Raw genomic sequence first — 24,792 nt, 5'->3', positions numbered from 1 at the left:
TTTGAACTTTCTGAGCTTCTGTGCAACAGATATGCTTGCTTCTCGTTAGCCTTCCTTACCCCACCCCCATCGGTACTTACAGTACTTAGGTACTTATAGATATAAGTACTACTATACCTATATACTATATACCTAGTACTATAGTACAAGTACTAGATACTTATAGGTACCTAGTTTTCAACTTCCTCAATCTGCTCCCTCAGTTATCCTGTATTCTTCTTTTTTTCCAGCAACAAATATGCTGGCACTTCTTGCCCACCATTATGTTTTCTCAGGTTCTCTGTCTTTGTAGCTTTTGTTTTTGCCTTTTTTTTTTTTCATTTTTACTGTGGTTTGAGAGGATTTCAGAAGACATAAAGGAATGACATAAAGGAATGTATTCAATCTACCACCATGAACTCTTGGGGACCCAGAACCAAAAGGAGACAAGAAGACCCAAATACTAAGTCCCAGTGTACCGTGAGAAACCCCACACCAGGAAGCATATACATAAAAATAAAAACAGAGACTCTGCATAGTAATTCATTACTTAAAGTATACATTTCAAGTAAATTATCTCACTTAATATTTACAGAGCTCCTAAAAAGCACACTCAAGTTTTATTAAATTTTACACATGAGGAAATTGAGGTCTAGAAGTACCAAGTTACTGTTCTGAATATCACTGTCAGTAAAAGGTGAGGGTTGGCTCCAGTATTTCTAACTCCCAAAGTCATGCTATTCCCACGTCATCACCCAGTATGGAATTTCCTAAAGTAAAAAACACAAATCCTCTGCTTATGAAAGGCATGGTGTGACCTTTGGGGTTAAGTACTCTTGGTTCCCTTTGCTGGAGCCAAAACTTCACCCAAGTGCTCTCTTTGATGTTCTCTGCAGTTCTGACCATCATTTGCACTCTAGTCCCCTCGACTATAAAATTTAGCCTTGAACATCTGCTCTTTTAATTTCTACGCTTCTTCAACTTGGACTTTTTGAGTAAACCTGTGGTCCTAATGCCTTACTTCTCATGCCCTCTACTTCATAGCTATGCTACTGCAAACTGGAAGGTGTTATAGGAAGGGACAAGGGACCGTATTTCCAACTTTGCCATTAACCAAATGATTTCAGAGATTTCTCACTCTCCCCATGTTCGATCGGGAGGGCGGGGGATGGGAGGCTAAACAGCTAAAATTTCATCTATGCACAATTACAAGTGTGCTTCTACCACTTAAATAATTGAGTTTCCATTACAACAGCAAATGAAGTATCAAATAAGTCATGCATAGCTTATTATATGCATCCTGACTCAGTCTCTGAGGTCATCTAAAGGGTTTCTTCTCAAAATAAGTGAAGAAATCCAGAAGTAGTAAAGATTTTAGTTTCGCCAAGGAATATTAGAAGTCAAATTCACTAAACAAATTGTCATAATTCAAAGTACCCAAGGGAAAAAAAGGATAAACCCCTTTTTCTCTGTTACCACACCACCCCATCAGCTATGTTATAAGCTTTATAGACTTTCGTCTTGTTTTCCACTATCTATCAGAGATCTTGGTATATAGTCAGTGCTCAACTAACATAATAACTCTTTGATAAACTCAACTGATGGTGTTATAACTAATTTCCAGGTCTACCTCTTACATGAGTTATAACTTCCTCAAGGAAAGTGTGTACGGATGGTTTGCAAATGGAATGCTGTCACATTATAAGTGCTTAATAAATGCTTACTGATATCACATGTGGATTGATGTACTCATTGTCTTAGAGGTAATCTCCTTTTCCTGGGATGTTAAAATTGTAACAACAAAAGTGTGAGTCACAAAACACCTTGAAACTGGCTCCTTGCCTGTGACTTTTTCTGGCTGGTGACAAGATTAATGTCATTAATGCCCACTGCTCTGAACGATCTCTTCAGATGTTATTCAGCATCTGTCTTGAATAATCTGGAATCCATCACTTCCCAAAGAATGTGTGACACATGGAGACTTGAAGCTCCACAAGGATACAGAGGTTATAATCATCTTTTCCTTTTCAGGGTCTCTAGAGGGAACAGCACACTGGCTTTCTGACAACTTATCCTGGAATCCGTATTCTCACCAGAGATCTGAGCAGAATATGAAGAAAGTATTTTGGTTTGGGCAGACACTGGTATTGACACCAGACATTTCTTTTTCTTTAAACTTGACCAAAATGCATTTTCTCCCTCTCGCTTATAAAAATGAGCTGCAAAAGCACCATCCAAAAAGGAAAAATAAAAACTGATTCCAAAAACTGTGTTCTTGTTGTAAAAGGAAAGTCAGCCATTATAAATGTCACAAAAGTCCTTATTTCGCCTTCTTTTCTGAACGATATTTACACTAGGTATAGAATTTAAGGTTGACAGCTTTTTTTCTTTTGATACTTTGAAGTTGCTCCCCGGTCTTTCTGCACTATGTCTAAGAAATTGGCTGTCATCCTTAAAAATCTCTCCTTTGCACACAATGTCTGTTTTTCCTCTGGCTGCCTTAAGATTTTCTTTCATCACTTGGTTTTAAGCAATTCGATGCGATATGCCTCAAAATAAATTTCCTTCGTATTTACTATGTTTTCAGTTTGCTGAGCTGCTTACACCTAGGTTTATATTTTCCATCAAATTTAAAATGTTTTCAGCCATTATTTCTTCAAAGACTTTTTCTGCCCATCCCTGTTTCTACTCTGCCATTGCAAATATATTGAATCCCTTAAAGTTTTCCACAACTCACTCATGCTGGGTTTTTTTTTTTCCTTCCCAGTGTTTTTCTACATACAATACATTTCAGTTTAGGTAGTTTTGTTTCTATTACTACATCATCATGTTTGTTAATCTTTTCTTCTGTGACATCTAATCTGCTGTTCATACCACCCACTGTGTTTTTCATCTCAGACACTACAGTATTCACTTCCAGAAGATCCATTTTTTTTTCTTTTAGTATATCTTCCCTACCTCTAATAAACATGGGGTGGGAAGATATACTATGTTATCTGTAAGAGGGAGGACTAAACCAATGCAGTAAATTTCAAAAGCCAAACAGGTGCCCAAAGGGGAAGGATTATCAGCATCTCCAATGAGGAACTTGCCCGAGGGTCTTTTAGATTTCTGCTGGGACCTTTCTCCTGTTGAAATCATCACACTCCAGGCGAAAAGTGGCATTTCCTCTCACATCACAGTATTTCTTAAAATTCTTCAATGATAAGAATGGCTTGGGACAGTCATTAAAAGCACAGACTCTTATGCTCTAACTCAGTCCTAACAGATGAGAATTTCTAAAGAGAAAAACCACTATTCTTAACAAAGACCTCCATCATCATGGAAGTTAGGGCAACACTATGCATGGATCTGCAAGGCCAGACAGCTCTAAGCTATTTCTTTCTTTCAGCTTAGTCTACACCTAAGAATTCCTGACGAGCTGAAGAGGGATGGAGACAGGATTATAACTATACTCTAGAAAGAGAGGCTCCCCATGCTAAGTACCTTAGGTAAAAGGAATGTTTCTCTTTTCAAATGGTCTCAATTTTAGCATGTAATTGAAGCAGAATTATCAGTTAATCTTGCTAAAACTGTGGAATGTTGCCATTTCTCTTCTTTTTTTTTTAAGATTTTATTTTATTTATTTGACAGAAAGAAATCACAAGTAGGCAGAGAGGCAGGCAGAGAGAGAGAGAGGAGGAAGCACGCTCCCTGCCAAGCAGAGAGCCTGACGTGGTACTCGATCCCAGGACCCTGAGATCATGACCTGAGCCGAAGGCAGAGGCTCAACCCACTGAGCCGCCCAGGCACCCGCCATTTCTCTTTCTTGATTGTTATAATTTATAACTGGTCCTGAATATCTATGATTTGAAATGATCCCTTTATGATTTGAAGGAGCAACTATAACCTCATTTTACCTCTGTGAGTTGTAATTAGTGAATGGACACAACTGACCACCAAATACTACAGTCCACCAGTCATCAAAGATGCAGTAATTCCTCTGACTTATGAAAAAATATTACTTTGAAGAAAAAAAAATTTTCTCCTATAAAATCCAACTGCTAATGTCGATCTGTAGGAAACAAAGCTTAGAACACTAAGGGAATGATAACATTTAGGCAGAATTTAGAAGTTTTATGGGGAAAAAACTGGTAGGTTGGAATTTACAAACCTGGGTCATTTACGAATTAACATCTCAGAAGATATTTCCTGAAAAACAAAAAACAGGCTCTATTGTAATTGTATTTTTAAATGTTATAAAATGAGAAACTCCTATGTGTAACTTGGCAATTAAAAAAAAATCATTTGCTATTGATTTTTAAATCACTGTTTCATTTAACTTTCTTTCCTCGGATTTCGATAGGATGTCTTCTTCTACTGAAGCAGATTTTCTGCACATTAACATTAAAGTCACCTCACAAACAGACATAGCTACAGACCTTCCACATCTTTTTCTTTTTCAGGTGTCCAAAAACACTTTATTCTTTAATTTTCCCATGGATAATACCAATAGAATGCCAGTGATGTTCAGAACTTTTCCTAACCAACTTAATCCCCCCTGGAATTCCAGATCATTAAACATTCACACAAGTAAGTGACCTCAGGTACGTCACTCTGCCTCTTAAGATACAATGTCTTCACCCATAAAATGGTGGGGAGAAGGGACAGAAACAGGACTAAATCAACATGGCAGTTTCTGGAGGTCCAGCATCTAAGGCACTCATTTTATTTTTGTATTTTATATTTAAAAGCACTAAACCCAGGGATACTTGAATGACTCAGTCAGTTAAACGTCTGACTCTTGATTTTGGCTTAGTCATGATTTCAAGGTCATGAGACTGACCCCTGCATCAGGCTCCCTGCTTGGTGCAGAGCCTGCCTGAAATTCTCTCTCTCCCTCTTCTTCTGCCCCTCCCCCTTCCACTGCTTATGCTCTCTTTCTCTCTCTCTTCAAAAATAAAATAAAATAAAATAAAATAATATAAACAAGCCCAGAGTGTAATACTTTCAGATTCTAATACTAGCTCTGCCTTTCACCATGAGTCATCAGAAAAGTTTCTCAATCTCTTTAAGCCTCCATTCCCTTTAAGCAAGATAATACTATTATCTGCAAGATGAGATTATTATAAGAATTAAATGGGATAAGTCATGTAAAACAATTAACATAATGTCTAGACCATGATTAGTCTTCCACAACTGTTAGCTCTCCTATATTATATTATTGCTATGAACTGTATGACTAGAGATGGTAATAAGCTGTTGAGAGTTTAGCTAAGCTGCTCCATGGCCATGCAGCCTTGGCATCCATTTTGCTGGCCAACAGGACTGCAGACGCTGAAATGAACAAGAGGCCATCATACAAGCACATGGCCCAGATGACAGCCCTCAGAGTCAAGAGCAAATGTGAGTTTGGTAAGACCTCCCCAGCTGCCCTTGCGATCAACAGTCTCTCCCTGTGTAGCTCTTAGGCAAGACCTCCCTGGGGTGTCCCAAAATCCGGCTCTTCTCATTTTAATTGACCAATCCAGCTTTTGCCCAGGAACCCCAAAGCACAGATGCTAACAAAGGCACATGCCCCAGGTTCTCTTTCTGCCCTTACTCTGCTTTGACCTCCCCACATGGCCCCTTGAGGCATGCCAAGCACTTCCTCCAGGACCTGAAATAATAAACTTCTCTATTTTAATTCCTCTTGTGGTCTTTTTCTGAAGCTCAGCTCACCATCCAGCCCCCAGTGCTCCACTTAACAACAAGTGTTAATTTGACAGATTCATAAAATAATCTCTAAACACAGGCGCTATTGTTGACTTTCTCAAAGCTGGCTGTTTCTCAGCCCCTCTAAGAAGCTGGAGGACATTGATTTCCACTCTCAGGGACACTCACACTGTGTGTCACCTGCCCAGGTATTGGTCAGGAAGGGCAATACTTCCCCCTCTGTATCTTCTCCTTATAGGTGTATCTCATTGTTTTCCACCAGAAACCAAGAAACTTTTGGACATCCTGAGATAAAAACTGAGTTTACAAAAAACATTTAAGTTAGCTTATTTCAATTTATTTAAAAATTTTAATAATTTTAATGTTAACATCATTAAGAGCCTCCATTTCTCACTGGCCCTGTCTGTGTTAGCACAGTGTAGGGCCATTTTAAAAACAAAACTATTATCTCTAGTATGTAGATTAATAGACAGCAAATCATTCAGTCTGGCGCTTATGCAAATGCTTTTGTCTTCCTCTGGACCTCTGGACAGGGCAGTCAGGAGGGCAGGCAGTGAGAGAGAGCTTGTTTTTATGATCATCTGAGGGCCTCTGTAGGTCATCTCAGCCTTCAAAGCTGACTCACAAATTAAAGAGCCACAATCATAAACCAAATCTAGCGCAATTATTCCCTCTTTGCCTTCTTCCCTTGCTCATTATACAAACGTGCTTTCACAACACAACGGTAACCAACCAGTGTCCAAGACCCTGTGACAGGATCCTTTGGAGAAATTTCAGGTAAAGAGGGTCTTCCACTCCGAAAGACCATGGCCTCCAGTACCATCCTCCTCTGGTTTGCGGAGATATGCGGAGTTTTATTGAGCAAAATGCCCCAATATTTCTACCTACATTGAAGGGGAGAAAACATGGATCTACAGCATATTTTCAGCCATCTCAATTAATGATGAATCTGCTGTCTGGTTCCCATGTGGATCTGCTAAGGAATTAGAGGGATGGAGAGAGGACAGGGGACTTGGAGCTACTCTACCTGCATCCACAACTGACTACATATGCTCATTAACTGTGTGACCGCAGGCAAAGTGATTAACCTTTTCAAATTGAAATGCCCCCGCTGAGTGCCACATCCCATCCATCAGCAACTCCTGGCCTTCTGAATGTCTCTAAAATGTTTCAACGCCATCTCCTTCTTTTTGTCTCCATGGCCAACACTCAACGGCAGCCTTCCATCATCTCTTTCCTGGACTCTCAGAACAGTCTCCAGTCTGGTTTCCCTGCTTCCTCTCTTAGACTTCTATGATTCAGTTTCCACAAAAAGGGATCTTATAATTCCACACCCAATTCCACCATGTGGGAGGTTCTCCCACACCACCAAGCAAATCTCCAGCACCAGCTGGGTGTTCTACAATTCAACTCAATTCTGACACTACCCACCTGGAGATGATGTCAGATTCCACAGGTTGCCCTCCGAACGAACACACACACACACCCAGAAGCCAACTGAAAGTCCACCAATTGGCTATAGATTGGAGGTTCCCGGGACCCCCTCTCTGGGTTTGACTAATTTGCTGGAGTGCCTCACAGAACTCAGGAAAACATTTTACATACTACATCACAGGTTTAGTGTAAATGGATATAACTCAGGAACAGCCAGATGGAAGAGATGCGTGGGGCAAGGTATGTGGGAAGGAGCACAAAGCTTCCATGCCCTCCCCAGACACGCCACTGTTTCCAAATCTCCACATGTTCACCAACCCCAGAGGTCTTCGAATCCCATATTTTGGGGGCTTTTATGTTGGCTTCATTACATAGACATAATTGGTTAAATCACTAGCTATTGGGCTGGAATTCCGCCTCCAACCCCTCTCCTCCCCCTGAAGGTGAGGGAAGTGGGGCTGGGACTGAAAGTTCCAACCCTCTCATCACATAATTGGCTCCACTGGCAACCAGCCCCCATCCTTAGACAAGGTCAAAAGTCACCTTACTAACCTAACCATGGACAGCTTTATCTTTCTTAGCACTTAGCAAATCCCAAGGGTTTGAGGAGCTCTGTGCCAAAAAATGGAATAAAAACGAACTATGTTTTTATTATAAATCACAGTATTACAGATCTTAAATCGGATCTTATTTCTGCCCTGGTTAAAATTACCGTTAGCTTCCCATCTCCAAAATGTCTTACCACGGCTGCTGAGTCCCTGCTTAACCTAGAAGTCCCATGCCCATACCTATAAGACCTCATTTCCTCCTTTGCTTTCCTCCCACCATGCCAGCCTTTCTGTTCTTCAGACACAGAACAGGTTTTCCCGACCTTGCTTTCAAACTCGCTGGTGGCTCTGCCTGGAATGCTCCCTCCCCGGATCTCTACGTGACGGATCCTTTTCATTCCGTATTGTTCTGTATAAATGTTATCCCATCTAAATGCTACCTATGCATAGTATTTTTCATATCGATCTATTTCTTTCTTTGATAGAACATATTACAAATTAAAAATACCTATTTCTTATTTTCCGGCTCTCCCACGAAATGTATGTATCACTGAGGCCTGTTTTACTCACACCTGTATCTTCCTTGCGTTAGGTAGGTGAAATTCTGAGGCAGCCCTCAAGATTTCTGTCCCCTGGATACACACTCTATGTAATCAGTCCCCTCCCCACAAGTGTAGGCAAGACTCACAAGTACAATCGGACATCAATCCCATGACAAGGTTACATTATACAGGAAAGATGAAGATATGCCCCAGATGTAATTAAGGTCCCTAATCAATAGGCTTTGAGTTAATCAAAAGGGAGATTCTCCCCAAGGGGCTGATCTAATCAGGTTGAGTCCTTAAATGAAGTCAGGGAGATAAGCCACAGCAGGTGCTTCCCTGGTGTCTTCCAGAATTCTAATGTTATGAAGAAGGCCACATGGCAGGGACCTGAGGACAGCCTCTGGATGCTGAAAGTGGTCCTCTGCTAATGGCTAAAACACAAAGGGGACCTCCATCATACCACCTCCAAGAAACGAATGCTACCACCAACCTGAGCTTGGGAGAACACATAAGCATCTACTCAAGACTGCAGCCCCGCTGACACCCAGATTTCAGCCTGAGCTAATAAGGCTAAGCCATGCGTGGGTTCCTGAACCCAGAAAATGCAGGCTAACTAATGCGTCTGCAACAACAGAAAGCTGATACAGATAGCAAGATGCCTAGCACATAACAGGCCTATGGTCCATTGTTTTAAAATGTCTCCTGGAGTGGAAAAAAGGAAAATGTGAGGGTATGAAGGGGAGCATGAAAAAGGAAGGGAAGAAACCAAGTATGGACAAATGCTTCCTGATTATTCTAAGGGTGAGCCCTACCAGTACAGCTCATCATACAGATCCCATGACTTATTTGCCCGAAGGTCTCAGACCATTTGGAGAAGGAAATTTGGGGGAAACAGACAGGAAGGATGGGTTTTACTCCCTGTAAATTAAAGGGGGTTGTATGCAGATGAACTAAACAGAAGAAATCTGATAAGAATTCCAATCAGGGGTGGAAAAAAAGCATATTTAATTTCCCAGATGGACAGAAACTCAAACAAAGCACGGACCTTAACTCCTGTAAGCCTCACTATGCCTCAAAACCTTCAACTCAGTGCACAAAGCAGAAGAAAAACCTCAAGGTTTTTTGTTGGATTGTTTGCTTTGTTTCGTTTTGTTCCTCTTTCCCGAAGGAGTGGAAATCTATTATCCACACCTTAATTACAGCAGCAAGCGTTGCCTCTTAAGATTTACCAAGCAGCTCACGGAGCCCTCATAGGGTCCCAGCCAGTGCGGTAGAAAGAACCGCAGCGAGGTGGAGAGACATTGATTTTTCTCTCTGGCTCTGCAGTCCACCGAGCTGGGAGACCCGTGACAAGTCCTTCCACTCCAGGATCCCGAAGCGGTGGTGCAGGGGGGAATGATAATTTAAGCTATCCATCCTCACTCCAGAATAAGGGTGAGGGTCACATGAATACACAGATAAGTGTCGAGAGCTATGTAAATAGGCAACTGATTAAAAGCCGGTCACGCAGAGGAATCCCTAAACTTTTCCTGGCAGAGATCGTTTTTCCTTTCTTTGTCTTCTGCTCAGCAACTGGTAAGGAGCTCTGGATCCAAGAAATAATCCATCTTTCAAAGCTGTTGTTGAAGGACTTAACTCCGTCAGCACTCCCAAGAACCCAGCATGTCAGGAAAACGTAGAACAGCTATCGCTTTACTAGCATGGCCCTGAGATTCTAGTCTGTTTCCCAGACCAGCTCAATCTATACCACTGCTGATAACTTGCACTTGTCATTTACAGACCACTAAGACTGAGCACCTGCTCTACAGCTGGCCGTAGACATGAGGTCGAGCAGCAAATGAAACAAATCCCTTGTCTCCGTAGGGGTTGCAGTGTCCTCTATCTAAATGCAACCTTTGCCTACGACACCCCTCCTCAACCTCAGCCCACCTGTACACACACACCTCCAAATCTCTTAATCATACCACCTCGTGGAGACCCTTCCTTCGCAAAGACATTCCCCAGTCTCCCAGCTGGAATTTGTCCTCATTATATCTAGACACTCAAATGAAGGTAGGAACTCATCATGAGCTGTCTTGTGATATGGACGTCCCCTCTCTATTTCAAGAAGCTTTAAGGTTAAGGATGGCATTTTGATCTTCTTGGCATCACACGCAATCCTTAGCGCATCTCACCCAAAGGCAATGACTGCCCATCAGTACTAGTGGTTCTCAAATGTGTTGTTTCAACACGTTGTGTCTCCTGTGATTGGTTTTTGACACGTACGTCAAGTTTATGGATACCTTTACTTTTAAAGGGAAATTAAAGCCTGTATAAGTTTACCCCCATAATCATATCAGCATGATTCAAGTCATTTTGTGTGCTCTCTTGAATGGGAGGGGAGAATGGAGCTTTCGCTTGGGAACCAGTAACTAGGCGTGACCTGAGGGCATCCACTGGAAGGCGCTGTAGACAAGCCCCCTCCTTACCCATGATTTGGATGGTAAAATCAAGCAAACTAATAAACAAATGTGGAGAGTTGGTTTTTCATGACATTATTAAAACACTTTACTATCTAAGTAGTGCAAGCGTTTATACAACACACAGAGGAGAGAGTCAAAATCTCCTTCCTCTAGTTAGGTCTGGATAGTCTTCTACGCCCGTATGTGCATTGTAACCAACTCTTCTTCTTTTTTTTTTTTTTTTTTAAGATTTTATTTATTTATTTGACAGACAGAGATCAAACGTAGAGAGAGAGAGAGAGAGAGAGAGAGAGGCAGAGAAAGAGGCAGAGAGCCCGATGAAGGGCTTGATCCCAGGACCCCGGGATCATGACCTGAGCTGAAGACAGAGGCTTTAACCCACTGAGCCACCCAGGCGCTCCTGTAACCAACTCTTTAACAGACTGTCATCTCCTCTGCACTGCCTAGGACTCCCTTCCTGCAACTCCCATTCTTCTACAAGAGCTTCTGGTACAGAGTTGTGGAAAGGAAGAATAAAATTGTTTGGGTGATGCTATCAAGAGGCATGGTGATTTCTACCATGTTAAATGACCATTGAGTGTGGGCAGTCATTGTACCTACCAGAGCTCAATGATGGTACCCTCAGCCCCTTCTACGCAGCTTCTCTGGGGATTCTGGTCTCGGAAAGTGTTCATGGTTTGAAAGATTTGGAACCTGCTGGCCTGAAAGTTATAGGCTGACCTCTAAGTCGTACAAAACTGGACACTCTCCCACTGCCCCTCCCCTGTTATCACCTCTGTCTCAGACCGTGCCAGCGACACTTTGGAATCTGTTCTATGATATTCTCTAAGACTTGTGGTAAGAACGTGGGAAAGGGGAAGAGGGTGCTTGCGAATGAACCTTTTATCTCCTTTTTGATACACGCCTCCGATGGGCAAAGTGTTCAAAGAACTATCCCAGTTTCTCCATCTTTGCTATGAATGCCAGAAACTTGGGACTTCAGAACAGATCTGTGTTCATTTAATTACTCCCTGGAAGCAAGTCTATCAAAGGCAGTGGAGGTCTTCTGTGAAGGTGGGCTGTTCTGGGAACACGGCTTGGTTAAGCCCTTGGAAAGGAATGGATCAATGACCAAATTCCCAGCGCAGCAGAGGCTCCTGACCTACAAAGAGAGTCAGGACAGGGATTTGCACAACTGAAATCGTGCTGCTGTGCGAAGCCACCAACTGGGTCCAGTTCAGTGGTTACAGACTGAGAGCCCTTTCAAGTCTCCCAAAGGGACACTGAAGACTCTTTAGACCTCAAGCAAGCACTGATGATCCAAATCAAGACAGAAGTAGAAAAATCCCATCCTTACCTCTTAAGTGCTTACTGGAGCGTCTGAGTGGCAGCTCATGTGGAAAAATATATGATTCATCAAACTCCTGGGGCAGCGGGGTGGGGGGGCGGGGGGGAACCAAACAGACCTGAGAGTCCATCACAGAAGATTTGACTGATAACGTATAACTGACCCATGATCCCACCGCTGCTACCAAGATGGTAGCCTATTTCACTGTAGGAAATGGATAAAAATAAATAAATAACCTTCATCCACTGTGGCTAATAGGGATGTTTAATAGCGTTACACAGGAAATGACACAGTCGGGGATCTTTTTTGGCTCGGACACATCGAAAATTATCTTTCCTGTCTGCAAGGAAGAGAAATGAAAAGCCTTCCTCCTTCCACCAAAGCTCAGACAGAATACAGAGGCAGCAGTAGGGAAGACACAGAAAATTCCATAGAAATAGAGAAGTTATTTCTGGATAATTGGCAGCAGACATGTTTCAGAGCACATGGGAAGATGGATCTCCATGGCAACGCAGTTGATGACGGCTCCCTATTTAAACTCAATGTTGAGCCTTTACACTTGCAGAAGCTGAAGATTTCCTGTACTTTTTGGTAATAAGTTCTCTAACTCCGGGAAGCAAGCATTCCAGCAGAGGTCCACATAAGGCAAGAAGAGCCTGAGATATGCAAAAAATAATCCATAGATCTTAGAGGTTTTATAGAAGAAAGAAAACTCCAGATCAAATGAGAATAAAAATCTAGGGCTAAATCCTTCAGCAGCTCCTGGTGAGGATCAACGGGATGTTAATTACAAGCCTATCGGACAACATTTTTAGTGTGTTGTCTATAATTACACTTGCGTCACAAGTACAATGACATTGCCTATCATATTCCATAACACCGTTTATTTTCAACGAAGACTCTTTTGCTTTAAAGAGTTTTATGTTGCCAATGGACAAAACCCCATCTCATTCAAGATCCTGGTGTCTATGGTAGGCTCAGGTTGATAACAACCCTTGCAGAATCCTCCACTGAACAAAGCTTAGTCCATCCATGAGACCGGACACCACAAAAGCAACATTAGGGGATGTCCCTGTTCTTGGTGTTTGTTTGGTGATTTTCTATCCTCTGTTTGAAAATATTAGAATGAAATGGGACACAGTAGTGATCTTAATGCCCTGTACAGTTTACCCTCCTATTTATTTCCCTTTAAAGACTGGCAGATTGTAATTTGGTTATTGATACCTCCTAGAACCCACTCCAATAGCACAGGTGACACTCGGTGGCACTACCTACTTCCTTGTCCCGTTGGCCATGCCACCTCCACTAATCGATTCTCAGTTAAAGATCCAGAAAAGTGTAGTCTTTCTTTTAGCCCAAAGTTTCAAAATTTCACTATTACCAAGTCTGGGGGGTATAGCTCAGGGGTAGAGCATTTGACTGCACTATTACCAAGTCTACTAATAAAGAGAGAGCAAAGCCATTAGCCAAAGAAACACAGACATCAACAAGCTGCTGTGGGTTCTTTTAGTTAATAGAATGGGTATTAGAGGCATCCAGACAGTTAAATGGCAATATTTTTTAAAAAATTTGTTCCTATGCTTAATTTTCTACAGCCTGATAAAACAATGTAATCTACTCCTAACACTAGAAAGGAAATTCTTAAAGCATTTATTATGTTTGGGTATTATTTGACCCAGAATCACCACTTCTGGTAATTCATCCTAAGTCATCCAAAATATGAAAGGGTTTTTAGCTATGTTAATCACAGTGTCGTTTTAATAGCTAAAAATTGGAAAAAATCTAAACGTCTAGCAATAGGAGAGTGACTAAGCAAATTATGATACATTCATTTATGATGAGCTAACATTTTACAATATTAATCTTTGTAGCTTTTTTTGTTCTGTACTCCATTATACATGACCCTTCTCCTAGTTAATCAGAGGCATTCAAAGGAAATTGGGGTTATTAGGGTAAGAATGGAAAGAAAGAAATGTATCCAGTCTTCACAACTTCCAAAATAAGTCTTGATGATCACAAGGAGTCACTTTTAGGGAAAGCTAGCTGATGGAATTTATGTAACAATGATTGGCTGGAAAGGGAAATGTAGGTGATCGTGCCCCCCATCTCTCTTCTGGTTGGGAGGAGAGAGAGGGCGTGATCTTGGGGCACGGATGCCACATAAGACTAAGGGAACAGAGAATGGACCTATGGGGACCACATGAAGAAAAGTCAGCATCAAGAGATAAGCCAAACATCACCACTGGAGGAAGGCCATCTGGGGGTAGGTGCTGTGACCCCCAGTGAGCAGTTCTTACTGAAGTCAATGGGGGCCTTCTTAGCCATGGCTCCCAGCAGGTCTTCAATGGTTTCTTCCTAGCAAACAAAAGACCACCTGTGCCCTGAGCCTTTGAAGATCTCCAAACTACCCCATTTGGACTAATCCCTTCTAGGATACTCATGAGCCCCTCATCCCAGACTGTAGCATCTTCTGTGTGCAGAGAGTAGTGAGAAGATACCAAGAGATGCCCCAGCCCAAACTCTTGAGCAGGTCTGGAGGGTCCTTTAAACATACAGTAATAATAACAATTACCATTTACTACCGGCCGAGCACAGTTTTAAACATTGTCTAAGTATCAAATTCCATCTTCACAACAGCCCTCCCGATGAGGGGGATACTGTCATAAGCCCATTTTACAGATGGGGAAACAGAGACAAGAGGCACCAAGTAGCTTGCCCATGACCAAGAGCAAATATGTTGCAAATATAGGATTGATACTTGGCTAGTATGGCCTCGGAGCTTCTGAGTTATTCCTAACAACTCAGAGGAAGTTTGCATTGTTAAGCGAACTGATCAGAATTCAATACTGTGCCTAGAATCTGGTACACACAGAACAAAATAGACACCAAAATGTTAATAATATTTGACTCTGGATGGCAAGAAAATGGAGTGATTTAAGTTTTCTTTTGCGTTCTGTATTAAAAATTTTTTCTACAATGAGCATGCAATTACATTTAAACTCTGGGGGAGAAACTCATTTTTGGTGCCTCGTTGAGCTTCTCAAACACACGTGCATGCACACACACAAACACACACTCACACAAATGATTTCAAGTTATAAACTCCAGCTCTATGAAGAAACTGTATATTTTAGCATCAGTGAGAGAAGCCAAGGAGCATATTTCTAACTCAAGTAGTTCAAAAGTACTTTGACACTCTGCAGAACCAGCAAGAAATGCAATTATGCTAAATTTATCCTTTCTATTACTTTGATAGGAGGGACAGGATCGTGGATAACACAGATGAGGTCAGCCTAAGTTGTCGCATGTGAGTACCCTTGACATCTTTCAACATTCTTAGAGCTTGGGATTGTCTTGATGTACTAACTTTCCCATATAGAATCAAAGGCAGGCAGTCCCAATTTTTTTTTTTAAGATTTTATTTATTTATTGGAGAGAGAGAGCATAAGCGTGCATACAGAGCGAGACGGGGTAGGAGAGGCAGACTCCCCGCTGCGCAGGTTCCTGACATGGGGCTCGATCCCAGGATCCCAGGATCATGACTTGAGCCAAAGGCAGATGCTTAACTGACTGGAGCCACCCAGGCACTCCAAGCCCCAGCTTTTTAATTTTCACTTGTTATATGTGGTTTTTTGATGAATGCATATGCTTAGTTTTCACAAGGTTAAATTTACTGATCATGTTCTGTATGGTTTTTTTGCATCTTGTTCAAGAAATCCTTCCCTATCTGAAGTTGATGGAAACATCCACCTCTATTTTCTTATAAAAAGCTTTATTGTTTCCCTTTGTACATTCAGGTGTATAATTCAGAGTTCACTTTTGTGCATAGTGTGTGAAGTACGGGTCCAATTCAATGTTTTTCCATATAGATAACAAATATCTCAGTACCGCTGATGAAAACATCTCCCTTTTCCACTGCTAGTAATACCACCTCTTTTACATGGGCTCTCTCTTCTGTTCCATTGGTTTCTCTATCTATACCTATGGCAGTACCACACTGAATTAATTACTATAGATCTGTAACAAGTCTGGAGATACAGCAGCAGCACTAAAACCGGAAAAGAACTGCCTAGAGAAATCATTTCAGGACCTCCAGTATCCAAAAAACAAACAGAAAACAAGACAAAACAAACAAACAAATAAAACTGGTGGATATGTGGGCCCCCTTGTTAAATTCAGTTTGCCTTCAATTTGCTGATTTGTCATCTTTACCATCATCTGTACTGCTGCTTTATGAATGTGCAATTATTATAGATTCATGGTATAATGTATTACTGGTCCACTGGGATAAAAACAGGAGAGAAAATGAGAGAGCCATAGATAAACAGCATTCATGGGTAAGTTACTATTTGGGTTTCTGACACTGTCCAAGGCCAAGAGGGACTTCCTGGTAGCACTAACATCTTGATGTTTGGAATTCTGATAGATTTGATTAGCCTAATTTAGGAATTTGGGAAATATAGTTTATCACCAATATTATGGCAATTGCTAAACCACCCTCAAGGCTAGTATGCTCTGAGTTTGGCACTGGAGAAGATGAAATGTCACCCTGGGTCATCTTCCTGTTGCTGTTTATCAGGCCACTCTATGTGTCCCTGCCTATAATCAACAGAACCAACCATGGTCTATCAGTTTAAGAGATGGACAACCAAAAGAGTTAAGTTTTTTAACCATGCATTTGTGTCGCATTATAATGAGGCTCGGATAAAGAATGAACAATCAGGGGCGCCTGGGTGGCTCAATGGGTTAAAGCCTCTGCCTTCCGCTCAGGTCATGGTCCCAGGGTCCTGGGCTTGAGTCCCGCATTGGGCTCTCTGCTCGGCAGGGAGCCTGCTTCCTCCTCTCTGTCTCTGTCTCTCTCTCTCTGCCTACTTGTGATCTCTGTCTGTCAAATAAATAAATAAAATCCTGGGGAAAAAAAAGTGAACAAACAGCATCTTATAGACTCTGCTGTTGGTGTCATTCTTGGATATATCTGACTTCCATATGGTAACACCAAGGTCACTCCTAATTCCACCCTGTGTGAATATTCAAAACATTTTCTCTTATCAAGGTCTCCCCACACGTATGCCCACAAGGTCCTGAAGAACAGTAGCAGGTCAGGTGGGTTCCTGGAGACTCACCAACCAATGACCTAAGAACAAGGAGGTCTCATCATGAACTCACTGTGCCTTGCTAAACTCTTGTTTTGAAGTAATAAGTATTTCCTTGGCCTTATTCGGGAGAATTTTCTGGAAACAGCTGGTTTAGCCATAAAAACAAACTGTTTCAAATTTATTTTTTGAAACCCCAAAAAACTAAGTGTTTATACACCCCAATGTACTCATCACAATTTGTCTTATACTTGATGAAACATTCATATATAAGGGAATTTGGTAGGGATGATTCAATTATTCATACCAAATATGAATATGAAGCAGATTTATTCACTACTCTGTAATGAACTAGACTGGGCCTCTCTCCAGAAAACTTGCACATGGAGGTAATGCTCACAGCCCCAGACCATCCATCACACTTACTAGTTACTCAGCTAGCCATCTGGTCTGCAGAGAAAAGGACAAGAATATTCTAACAAACTCTAGGTGAATTGGTCATTTCGCTGCTCACGATACACATTTCCATCACGTTCTTCTATCAGTTCAACAGGTCTCAAGCTCTGGTCAAAGTTCTGACTTTGGGGAAGGATGAAACCTTGTGATAAGATAATAAGAATAGCAATAGAAATGATTATAATGGTTGATACAGGTCTATATTCTTTTCCTTGGCCATTTATCCATGCTCATGGATTGGTGCTGTTGATTTCCATATCTACATGGAACCAGAAGTCATTCTAACCATGACTACTCCCTTGACCTCCAGACATGTGCTACAGCTCCCTACATGGTAATTCTATCTAGACTTCAAACAAGCATCTCTAACATATTCAAAATCTAATATTTTCTTTGTCCTGAAACTCTGAGACCCCCTTAGTCTTCATCTGGGTAAATTATATCATCAACAAAAACTTGCAAGTCAAAAATCTAGGAGTCACTCTGGATTCCTCTTTTCAGTCACATCTGTGGGCTGTTCCTCCACACAGCTCAGGAATCTTCCCACTTCCTTTATTTCCTTTTACACTAGCCCAAGCTGACATCATTTTCTTGCTTGGATCATAAGCAGTAAGCAAGCACCGAATTGGTCTTTGTCCTACTCTTATAAACCTATAATATTCTTTACAGAGTGACCAGAGCAATTTCTTTCAAATATAAATCATATTACTTAGGGGCCCCTTCTGTCACCATAAAACATTCCAATGGCTCCCAATCCCCTGAGAATAAAACCCAGAATCTTTACTGTGTCCTCTAAGATTTTCCATCAACCAACCTCACCCTCTTCTCTATACAACTCCCCATGCTGAAATCATGTTTATTTTTTCTTTGTTCCTCAAATGCTCTAAGTTCACCCTAATTTCTATGCCTTTGTCCCTGTTGCTCCCTCTGCCTAGAACATTCTTCCTCAAGAACACATGATTAGTTCCCTATCTTTTAGGTTTTACCTCAAATGGCATAAGAGAAAGACTTCCTCTAACTGTGAGTCAGGATCCAACCAGGAAGGCAGAAACATTTGTAAGTATATTAAACAGAGGTAGTTTAACATAGGCAATTAGTCATACGTTTGATGGATAAGCTCTGGAGCCACACAAATAAATGACTACCTAAAGATTTGCAACAGCAGGAAAACTAAGTGCACCCAAGTCTGGAAAGCCAAAAGTAAGAAGTGGTATTATTAGCTCCCCAAGCCAGGATCACCAAGTGGAAGGTGGAAGAAGTTTTAGACCAGCCCAGCAGAAATCAGAGCCAGAGAAGAAACACTACCATTGCTAGGGACCTAGTAAGCACAGAGAGATGGAGAGAAATACCCTGGCTTCTTCCGTCCCTGCCCCTCTAATTTCCCACCAGTGTCTTCTATTGGCTGAACCCGTCTGGATACCAGATGACATAGGAGCTTGGGAAACACATGCTACAGTTCCCCACCCCAACCATAATGATCACAACAGGGAAGTGGAAAAGGCAAATCAGAGAACAAACAGCCCAAGACCAGTGCACTACCCCAGTCTACCTTACCATCTCTTCTTAACTGCTCAATTTCAATCACATGACATTGTTAAGCTATCTTCGGAGCACTCATGACTATCTAGACATCTCTTGATTATCTGCTTACTCATATCACCGAATTAGAAAGTAAGCGTCATGGTCCTGGTCTGTATATAGGTCTCCAGTAACTCAAAGAGCACCTGATTCATACAAGGCATTCATTAGATCTTTACTGAAAATGCACCAGATGAGTGATTGCTTCGTTACCAGCAATGTGCCAAGGGCTTTACATGAACTATCTTACAGAGCCCTTACAACAGTCTTGTGACTGTTTTATACATGAGAGATCTGAGGCTTAGCAGAGTATTATGAAGCACTGTGTCTTGGATCGATTCCAGGACCCAGCAGACTCAATAATATCGACTCCAAAGGAGAAATGACCGTCTCCACATAGAATACATCAATATGACACTGGACCAACTTAGAAATTCAGTTTTCCTAATAATGAATACCTTATTCAACACCTTCACTGAGCAGTGCTGGATAATGTAGTTGACATATGCCCATCAATTCTTAGAGAAAGGGAAAGGAAACAAACCTAAGTCACTGTGAATCTCATACAAGGTACCAATCACCCGACCTCAATCCATTGATCCTCAGACAACAAAGCGCTTAGTCCAAGACTTCATAGTGCCCTCATTTTAAGCTGGATACTGGACAATATAAAATACTATGTCTGACTGCTACCCTTTACACGTAATTCTAGGTGTCTTGGTAAAATATGTTCATCCGAGGCAGGGGGTGGAGGGGAACCCACATCTAAGCTCTATCCACATGGCTTCATACAGAATCAGACAGCAATCACAGACCTGCATTACATTTGGGGCCAAGTGTGGCTTCGGGCCGTGGAGCATCTGTCCTTAGGAAAGGAGGGAAGGCTCTGTTTGAGGAAACACCAGCATCTCTACCCCAGCCCAGCTCCGTGTTTGCACCTGCAGTGCGTGAATCATGGCTACTCAGGCTGTCTCAGGGGAGAAGCCAAGATTCTGTCTTTAGCTTTCAAAGCAGCTCTTCATCTTGCAAGACTTTGTAACACAACCAGGCAAGAACATTTTCAGTCCTTGGGCTCCATTAAACCATGACTCAATAAGATAATTCAATTCCCAAAGATAAAGATATAGAAAAAGGCACCATCACTATTGCCTTTGAGCCTGAATCAGGTTCATGCTGTTTTATATTTAAGCCATAGAATTTTATTAGGCTTTACATTAAATCAATAAAGAAAGTCTGGACTGAAGTTTGGAGAGCTTTGGATGTAGTCATAATGGATCCCTTGAAATCCTATTAAATACTGAAATTGGCTTGGGACTTCTGCCTTGTTTAGATAAAATGACAAGAATTTCAGCCATGGTCCTCCAGCCATAATACATTAACTATCCATCCCTGATTGGACTCTACAGGGTCATATAAGAAAAAATATGTTTCCTTCCCCAAATGTAGTATTTCCAGGTCCTACAATTGGTCTTCCAAGTGAACTCTCACAGGATAGGAGATCCTGTAATGTTATTTTTAGTTATTTACCTTCTAATCTACCCCAAATATTTGAGGTGGGTTATAGACATATGCATAGCACATCCATATATGGAATATTAAGTGAAAAAATCAAGGTGAATATATTACGGGGCATACACACAATATAATGCTCTACAGCTGATAAAAATGATTATGCAACCTTCTATGTTTTGATACAGAATGCTCTGTAAGTTTCATTGCTAAGTGAAGGGAACAATGTGCAAAACAGGCGTACGATGCGTACGTATAATTTGGTTTGAAGAAAGGGAGAGACAAATACGTAGAAACTAGTTTTGAAAGGATATATAAGAAATTCTTAACAGCAGTTGCCTCTGGGGAAGAAAACTAGAGACATTTTATACATCTTTTTCGCTTTTTAAAAAATCATATGCGGGGCGCCTGGGTGGCTCAGTGGATTAAGCCGCTGCCTTCGGCTCAGGTCATGATCTCAGTGTCCTGGGATCGAGCCCCGCATCGGGCTCTTTGCTCAGCGGGAGCCTGCTTCTCTCTCTCTCTCTGCCTGACTCTCTGCCTACTTGTGATTTCTCTCTCTGTCAAATAAATAAATAAAATCTTAAAAAAAAAATCATATGCATTTATTACCAATGAAATGACATACTTCAGAATTAATTTTCTTCCAAACCAAGAACAAGTAAACATTGATAGACATTTTTGGTGCCCCACTCAGCTCGCCTTTCAGCTTCTAGAAGTGCTGGATTTACGGTTGACCCCTGCAGGTTCCTTTACCTCAAGGTGGGATTAACTCTTGAGAGGCCACGCATGCTCCAAGAGCGCCCTTGGGGTCAGGCTGGTGCTCGTCTTGACCAAGAACTCACCCTTGATGAGCTCTTTACCCTAGCCGTGACTCTCCTCCAGAGAACACTCCTTCAACAAGCCACGTGCACAAGAATTCCTAATATGGCTCTATATCTAGGGAGTCTGGCCAAAGAAAGTATTATAGAAGAAAAAGTCAGGTTGTACGAAAGATTGAGACCATAAAATCATGTATAGGCTGTCTCCACGTTAGAGTCAACGCTAATTTTATTTCCTTTGAAAATAAAACGCTCCCACCCTTAAAAACCATTCACAATTTTCCACTGTTCTCCAGATAAAGACAAATGGATTTAACAAGTCTTACAAGATACTTTGTCCAAGGCCTCTGCTATCACTCCACATCCGCACACATTCCTCCTTACGCTTTTCATCCCAATCACATTGGCCTAATTGCAATCTCTTCCATTTACCATGCTCCTTTCTTCAGGAGGACACTTGTTCATGCTTTTCCTTGGAACGTTCTTCCTTCCATGCTTTGCTTGATTAACATCTACTCCTTCCATATCTCCTCATACATTCCTTCGACCAGGACAAACCCTTGTGTTCCAAGTTCTCACAATCCCATAGACTGATTTTCTACAGCACATCTCAACATTGGAATTGTGAGACTTATTTGTATTATTCTTTAATTAACAGCTATCTGGATCAATACAAGCCCCTGTAGGAGAAGATCTCAGCAGTTTTGCTCATGCCTGTAATCTCTAGCACCAGGTTTTTTAAAAGCCTTATATGAATCAGGCGCTCTTCGAGCTACTAGAGACATATATACAGACCAGGACCATGATGCTTACTTTCTAACAGTGTTTTCCCACACTGCAAGTGTTCAGTAAAGGTTTGCTGAGTAAATAGATCACAGTTAATGGACATAACCAGCTGAAAGTCAATGCTAAATTTCCCTTGGACCTGCTTAAAAGCCATACAAAATGGGAAAACAACCAGTTACTTAATTCTCAACAGAAAAAAATAAAATAATCAATCATTTACGAGGTAGCTCATCTCTGGTGGTGAAACCAGAGAAAATGTTCAACACTGTATGCTCACTGAGAGGAGAGTTTAATGGAGACACCGTCAAAATCATCCTCCCAATAAATGAAATGATGAATGCAAGCTCGTTGTTTCCTTCGTTGATTCTGAACATATTTATTAAGCATCTACTATATCCCAGGCACTCTGCTGTACTCTGGGGAGTGGAAAAAATGGTAAATAGGAAGATAGAACATTCCTGTTCTCATGGAACTTAGCTTCTAAAGAGATATTTGGATAAAAGTCAACAAAATACAGGAATATTTGTAAGTGCAGTTGAGCAGCAATGCATGCTGTCATGAAAGACGATGACTGATGATTTAGTCTCCACCAGGGGGTTGCCTGATGAGATCTGAAGGCTGAGTAGGCTTTTCCTGGACACAGAGAGGAAAGAAGAGTGTTTGTTCTAAGCGAAAGGTGTAACACATGAAACTGCCTCATGGAGGAAGGTTGTTATGGTAAGCTTGAGCCACTGTGGCTGAGATGGAGGGCTGGAATCTGGTAGAGGAAGAGGTTGAGCAGGTAGACAGGAGTCAGACAATGAAGCAATGTGTCCTAAGACCAACCGAAAGCTACTGAAGGGTTTTAACAAGTGGATGGCCCAATCAAACTTTATTTCAAAAAGATCACTCAGCATCTGTGGGAGAACAGATTGTAGGGGACCCACAGAGACTATGAGAAGACCAATGGATTGTGAGTTGAGGTTAAGGGTTGAAATAATCCAGATGATTAAAGATGGCATTTTGGTCTTTGGGGACGGTATGAGTATGGACAGAAGAGGGGGAATCTCTGATGTGGTTGGGTATCACAGGGCTAAAGCAATTCTCCCCAAAGGGCACAGGAAGTGTGCCAGGTACACAGCTCCAATAAATTGGTTTCAAAAAAATCCAGGTTTTCAAGGACCTGTAAACCAGACTGGTAATACTTCATAAATGTGCCTCATAATTAAGCTTCCAACAAGACCTAGAATTCAAACTTCAACTATTCACCAAGAACTGAGATGATGATCTCCACAGCGCCAACAGTGACACATGCACAGGTTCTCGCTAAGCTGGAAGCCCAGTTAATAATTCACATTCCGTTAGAAAAGCCAAAGATTCTGGTGTACATGGTGCATATATTTATATAACTATAGAGCTCTGCATATATATGCTTAAGTTAATTAGAAGTAACTATATAAAGCTATTCCAAAATGGGAGGATTGATCTCCCCAATTAATTTTTTTAGTATCTTTCTTTGCAAAGTGCTCAGGTTTTAAAAGAACACCTTGAGGTGTGGTTATAGTGACATCTGAGTCTGGTAGAACCAATCTTTGCCACTCACTTTTAAGGTGACCTTTCCAACTAAGTCTATCCCTGGCACAATGTTATCCAAACAAAGATTATTCCTGTTCAGGTGTGCCTCGCTTTACATGGGCAGCAAGTTTTATAGCTAACCTCTTACGCCTTTTTCTTTTTTAACAAGGAATGTTGTATGTAGAATGTTAGCCTGATCGACTGGTAAGACCAAGGGTTTTAAAGGACAAGTGTGTGGATTCAATTCCTATGTGGGCCAATGAGCTACAAATTAAAATGACAGGATTTTTGGCTTGAAGGAATCTCACAGATCATCTTGTCCAAACACAATTGTACAGGTAGGAAAACGGAGACCCAAGAGGATGAATTCTCCAAGATCACCAAGCAGTCTAGTGAGAGCTGGTTTTTTTTTTCCCCCAAAGATTTTATTTATTTGCGAGAGAGAGAGCATGAGAGAGCACGAGTGGGGGTGGGGGGAGCAGAGAGAGGGAAGAAACAGACTCCCCACTGAGCAGGAAGGCAGGAAGCCTGTTACAGGGTCCAGGGATGATGACCTGGGTCAAAGGCAGACGCTTCATCACTTAATCGACTGAGCCACCTAGGAGCCCCACAGAGTTGTTTTTAACACCTAATAAAACAAGGCCACTTGCCAACCCTCCAAAAAAACATTACACAATGATCTTGCATGAATATAATTGAGTCTTCTTATTCTAAGTAGCCAAGTGGCAGATGTGTTTCATGTTTATGGCTTATTTGAATATACAGAAACTCACAAGAGGTTAAGAAAAAGAGGATTTTTACTGGAAATAGAGTAGATGGGTGAAATATTTCAAGAGGAGGGATGAACAATCAGCCTCAGGGAAATGCCATAGCTAGGGCATCACAAGAGATGGTATCGGTAGAAGGCCGAGAACTGATTCCCTGGGAATTACCACTGGCCTTTCCACTTCTTCTAACTCAGACCAAAATTAAAATTTCCAGGAGAGAGTGCTACTTATAGCTCTAA

The sequence above is a fragment of the Mustela erminea genome, chromosome 20, assembly GCF_009829155.1.
Source record: "Mustela erminea isolate mMusErm1 chromosome 20, mMusErm1.Pri, whole genome shotgun sequence".
NCBI classification, from domain to species: Eukaryota; Metazoa; Chordata; class Mammalia; order Carnivora; family Mustelidae; genus Mustela; species Mustela erminea.
This window is presented reverse-complemented; position numbering follows the sequence as displayed.